Raw genomic sequence first — 6,502 nt, forward strand, 5'->3', positions numbered from 1 at the left:
TTTTTGTAATGATAATTTAAGGGTGAATATGAGTGTCAAAATATCAAAATAATTTTTTTTCCTTTTTTCCATTTGATTTTGACATCTAGACATGTTCTTGACAGGTTTCATGAGATTCACCACTAGTTTTATTAGTTGCTAATGCTGCTTAAACACAGTGTTTGTATATTTCACATGATCATGAGTGCTCAATGAGAACATTTAAACCTAAAATATCACCTCAATCCTCTGAAGATAAAGTTGATCATTTTAGTCTGCGCTTACAGTGAGATATTTTAGCATAGCACATATTACATTATATAAACAAAACCACAGCTCCACTAGTCATGTACAAGCCTCTGTTCCCACATTTGTTGAGTATGAGTTATATTTAGTGGTAGTATTACTAGGGGGTATGAACTTGTTCATTAAGAAACATGATTAATGACAAGTTCGAATTGAATTGTTTAATTAGTGGAACAAGAGGGAATAAGGTAGATCTACACCACATAATTTGAAAATGGCCCAAGAGAAACAGCTAAGAAATGAAAATTATTCAGTGATTGTTCTGGGAAATGGTTTTATTGCATCACTCATATAAGAATGGATCCAGTATTTTAGGTGGCAAGCACTTTCCATGAATAGGGTACACTACTACTACTACTACTACTACTACTACTACAAAAAAAAAAATAATAATAATAATTAATTAATAAGATGCTTTCATTCAGCAAGGTTGCATTAAATTGATTCAATTTCAAATGAACACTGTTCTTTTAAATTTTCTACTCACAGAATCCAGAATTTTTTTTTTCCCGATTTCCACAAAAATATAAAGCAGCGTAATTGTTTTTAATATTGATAATAATAAATATTTATTGAGCACCAAGTCAGCCTATTATAATGATTTCTGAAGGACATGTTTCACTGAAAACTGGAGTAATGGTTGCGGAAAATGCAGCTTTGCCATGACAATAATACATTTAATTTTAAAATGTATATAAAAAAAACTGTAATAATCTTTTGTCAAAAACAATATTCCCATTTCTGATTAATTAAATGCAGCCTTGGTCAGCATGAGATACTTATTTCAAATACAAAATATAAAAATGACCGACTACAAAATCAACTTAAAGTCAGCTTAAACTGGTGTAGGATTTGCTTTGTAATTATTTTGTAAATTTACTAGTAATTTCGGAGTAAAAATTGTCTCAAAGAAATGTCAAGTAACACATTAAATTGAACATGATATTTAGAAGTTGAAAGACTGAAACAATTTTCTTGTAAAATGTACTTCAATAATCGTTGCTATATTTACAACTTCAAAAAATATTTTATAATGTATTTAGAAAGATCCCAAATGGCAAAAATGCTAAATTTAATAGAAAAGAAATAAATAAACAAACAAACCACCCATCAACATTTAATTTGACCTCCTTTTATGGTATTGTTCTATACAGGCTATATACTGTACCCTATTCGTGGAAAGTGTCACAGAACATTAAACCAGTGCATCCTATAAATCGCTACCGTACTGCAGTTTTCTGTTTGTAATAGCCTTGTTTTTCTCTCCCAAGCCCAAACAAACAGGCTTTCCAAAAGTCTTGCAGCTTGAACTTGTTATCTAAGCAATTAGCTTGCCCACAGCAGCCTACTTTAATTTTCCTTAATCAGGCAATATGCAGTGATAAATTATCCGCCTCTGTCCTCTGTGTACTGCCCGGCAGACATGCAGCCCAGCATGCAGAGGGCTAAAACAAAGGACAGAATCTGCATACAGTTTGGCGCTTCAAAGCGATGTTCAAAACCTCTTCTTTTGATCTTCAGCGCATCCGTAACCTCGGCTCATGGCAATTTCGCTCGCAGCTTAGAAGGAAGATGTTGATCAACTGCACTTTGAAAAGCACTTAAACCAATAAGAACCTATAAAAACCGAGCCGCTTTTAGCCCACATTTGCTGAAGATTTTCTGGTATCGCAACAATATCTGTGCAGAGATATATTACAGCACATTGTTAGCAATGACCATCATTCAGGTTTAACTAATGCAGAGCTTATAGATCCTCTTTAAAACAGGCACCCACTTGCCTGATTTCCTTTTTTTTTCCTCAATGATGAATACCAGTCATTAATTCAATGGGAACTTCACCAAGCACCTGCGATTTATCATAGGTATTTTTTCCTATCCAACAGCATTCATTCCCTTTAACCTTTTAGACTCGGTTTCTAAGCACTGATGGATGAGCTACTTAATAACAGATCTGCAGATTTGGTAATGAGACGACAATGAATGCAACAGCATGACCCGCAAAGAAGGTGCTAGAATATATATTTCTAAATATACACATTCGCTCACTGCCTTTACTTCATCTTCAGGGTCTCTTGTCTCTCTATAGCTCAATGTAGAAGCTAAGGCTTGTCCAATAAGTCAACAAATCATTAGGTCTCGATTGAAATAATGAACTGTAAAAGTCCATAAATGACACATAGCAGAAGACAAATGATTATTAAATGCTCCCTAGAGTCTTATTCACACTGGACATTTATTACAGCTCTGATCATATAAAAAACAGATGTTGTGTAGCATCATCTAACACAGATACAGAGTGATACTGAAGGAAGAGAGCATGCGGATGAGAATACAAGCGGGCAATCTTTTTGTTTCCATGGCTTCTATTTCTCTTTTTGTCCTAAGCCTGCCCATCCCAATGGGTGCAGGGCGCTTGGCTCTCTAAAATCACAGGCTAGAGGAGGATTTCTGAGCTAATCTGTCCTCTGCTATAGTTTTAAAATGATGCATCTACAGTAGCACCGGAACATGAGCTTCAAAGCCCTGCAAGAAACGCATTAATTTAATTACTATACAATCTCAGTTTAGTGATGTATGGCTGTAAAAACTAAACAAAACAACAACAAAATCACATTAGTGAGTAAATCTCACAAAAATATGTCCAATCACATTTCAACCTAAAAATTATACAATGGAAATTATGCCAATTTTGAGATCAGTTAGTTTTTTGCATTTTTTGCATGTGCATTTTGGCAATTCTCTGTACCCCATAGGAAAAAGGAAAAATAAAATTTGGTGTGTGCAATATATTTTCCAGAAAATTCCATTTTATCACTACATATATATATGAATGTGATCTAATACATGTATGGCACATATTAAATATACTTTTTATACATAATCATTATGAATAAATACTTAAAATATTTAATTTTTAAATTATGGAAAGAAATTTGCTTAATTGAAAAAAAATAAAACTGTATAAAATGACAAAATTGCCATGAAATGACACAATATAACATCTAAATGGTGCTAAAAATAGGTTTAATGTTCTTTATGCCAAATCTTTCTCTTGATTTTGGGGTGAAATATGACCTGGACATGCTCTTTTCAAAATTTTTTTGTGAGATTCGCCCTAAAATATTCAAAGTCTCAGCCTGTATTGAAACAAAATGTGTCCTGGAATTGTTGTATGGGATAAACCGTGTTTGTTTTTATATATTAACCCTAAATGTTAATTAAACTCGACAGCTGTTTATTGTTTTGGCAGCATAAACATTGGACAACATTGGACATCATGAGAGATATTAGTGAAACTGTCATTTATTGATTATTTATTGACTGAAATTCAGCAGTGGCACTTAAAACTCACAACTGTCCTCATACTGTTCTCTTTTGACAATCACATGGAATTCAGAATGGCTAGGCCTGATGGCGCGGAATACATCTCATTTGAACTTTCTCACAGTGTCCTTATTCATAACAAGCTACAGTACGTCCACTGAAGAAAGGACCGGCTTCATCAGTGAAGAACTTGTGTTTTGCATCATGCTTCTAAAAAGACCTGATTCTTTGTGCACATGGCCTTCAATGTCTGTCAATGTCTCCGCCATTCACTGTCAGTTTTGTAAAAGTGAACCATTGCTATTTTTTTTGAGACACTGACTAACTGTAGCTGGAAGCTGTGAAGATTGTTCTTTTCTAAACAAAACTGTTATATGAACTTGTGCCTGAAAACAAACAAACTGGATCTATAATGGAAGAGGGGAAAAAAATACTGTTAAACAATCAGCTTTTCTTACTGACGGGCACTGAGGGTCCTTACACTTAGAGGGACAGTTCACCCAAAAAAAAAAAAAAAAAAAAAAGACAATTCTGGCATCATTTACTCAGCCTCATGTTGTTGCACAGCCAAAAGACTTGTATCTATAGACATAAATGTTGAAGAATTGTAATCATTCTCAAATTGTGAATTTCCATGCAATTACAATGAATGAGGAACTGGAGCTGTCAAGTTTCAAAAGGAACCCAAAATACGATAAAACTGAGTCATGATTCATGCATTACATTCAAGGTTTTTTGAAGCCATAAAATAACTAGTGAGAAACAGACCAAAATATATACAAGAGGTTTTATCAGAGAAGTAGATGTCCAATTAATGAATAAATTATTTTATGTTGGATCATTCAACTGATTTTTAATTAGTTGGTCACATTATTGCGATCTTTCTGAATGATTCATTCACAAATCAGACGGATATTTAGTTCAACTTACTGTCTCGATTCAGTTGCAGCAGGAAATCTCACTGGAAGAAAGGATAAGTGAATAAAAACAGAAAAAACAGTCATACAGGTTTGAAACAACATTAGGGTGAGTAAATGATTACAGAATTTAATTTTTTCTGTGAACTATTCATTTAAAACAACTTTTACTCACTGATATGTATCATTTAACAGTACTATTATTTAAAATGAGAATTATTATTATTATTATCATTATAATACGTGTGTTTCATTTTTATGGGACAATACAAAGCCCAGGTGCCCTTCCTAATGTATAAACATGTAAATATCTCAAAGCGTTTAATGTGTATTCTGAATTCAGAGCTAGAAAGAGGATTAAAAATGTGTATTATTTATGAAGACAAAACTATTTTGTTAAATAGACTGAAAAAACCTGTTATTCAGTAAAAAAGAAAGCCGGTGTGTGAATTATTTTTATTTATTTGTTTTATTTTTTTTAAACATTCTTATCTTTTGAAAGCAAATCCAACCAGCTCATCTCCAGCCAAATGCACAGGGCATCTGATACTGCAGACATGAGCAGTTCCTACATGCTGACAGAGCAGTATTTTAAAACCAGCCATTCATTTACAGTGTGGAAACATCACATTCCCTCTGTCACATAGAGAGCCGGGCACATGTTCACTTTATTCTGCAATTGCTAAGAAAACAGTCACCACACTGAGGTCAGAGAGCAGGAAAGAGAGGAACTCAGCCCATTACTGTAACTCCAGCACAGGTTTACTCATCCATCATTGTCTACGAGAGGATTAAAGTGCTGACACAACAGGAAGAAGTGGCGCAAAGAAATCCTAGAGCTCCCTAAAAGCGATTGAAGTGAGACTTTCATCATAAGCAGCAGAAACAGTAGGCAGAAGTGAATTGCTTCCAGTCCTACAGACCGACATAGTCCAAAATCCAAGGAAAGCACTGTTCAGATGTTTTGAGTTACAATTATTAACACCAGAAAAAGAAAAGAAAAAAACCTCATGTGCCCACAAGATCATATATAATTAAGGGAAGAAATTAATTAAGGCGAGGATCGTACCTGATGCTACTATAAAGATGATGGGGCTCTCTTTATTGATTTAATTTTCTTTTTACATCAGATAGGATATCAGCAGGAAGCATTTGAACCGCTAGCTGGCAGGAAGCCCAAATAATGTAAAAAGGAAAAAACAGATGAAGTGCACTAGGTAGCAAATAAGAAATTTAGCGTAGTTATAAAATTCAATGAGTCCAAAAAAATAAAATGTGACTAGAAATGTTAATATTAATATTCATAAATGATAATGCACAAAACTAGTTTTGTTTAAAAAAAAAAAACTGTTTAAATGCTACAACTAAATTTACGAAAATTAGTATTTATTTCTTTTGTTTAATGGACATTACTTTTGAGACTTAAAAATGACATTTAACAGTTAAATTATTAGTGTTTTTTAAATATTAAATTTACAGCAGGGTGAGGGCAAAGGTGATCTAATCTAAACAGCTAAAATATACTTTCTCTCTCTCTCTCTATTATATATATATATATATATATATATATATATATATATATATATATATATATATATATATATATATATATATACACACTTTTTAAATGAATTTAAAAATTGTCTGTGTGATATGGTGTTTATATATCCCTAGCATCATTTGTCAGAGGATTTCTAAGCTGGTAAACAGTTGTTAATTTTTACCAAGATGTGCAAGAGAAACAGGCAAGTTTGAATCTTCCTCAGGGAAAGCTAGTCTTGTCCAAATAGGGACATAGACATAGAATAAGACAATGCATTTTTTTAAACTGGAATCCAGTTTAGAATCCTTCGGTTCATGTAGTGAAGAAAGTTTGTTTGGCAGCAGAACTTTCCAAACCATTTCCAGATCATTCTTCAGTACTTCTGAGATTTATTATCTCAATTTATTTATTATAACAATTTAGATTGTTA

Source organism: Cyprinus carpio, chromosome B9 (genome assembly GCF_018340385.1).
Source record: "Cyprinus carpio isolate SPL01 chromosome B9, ASM1834038v1, whole genome shotgun sequence".
In the NCBI taxonomy this organism is placed as follows: Eukaryota; Metazoa; Chordata; class Actinopteri; order Cypriniformes; family Cyprinidae; genus Cyprinus; species Cyprinus carpio.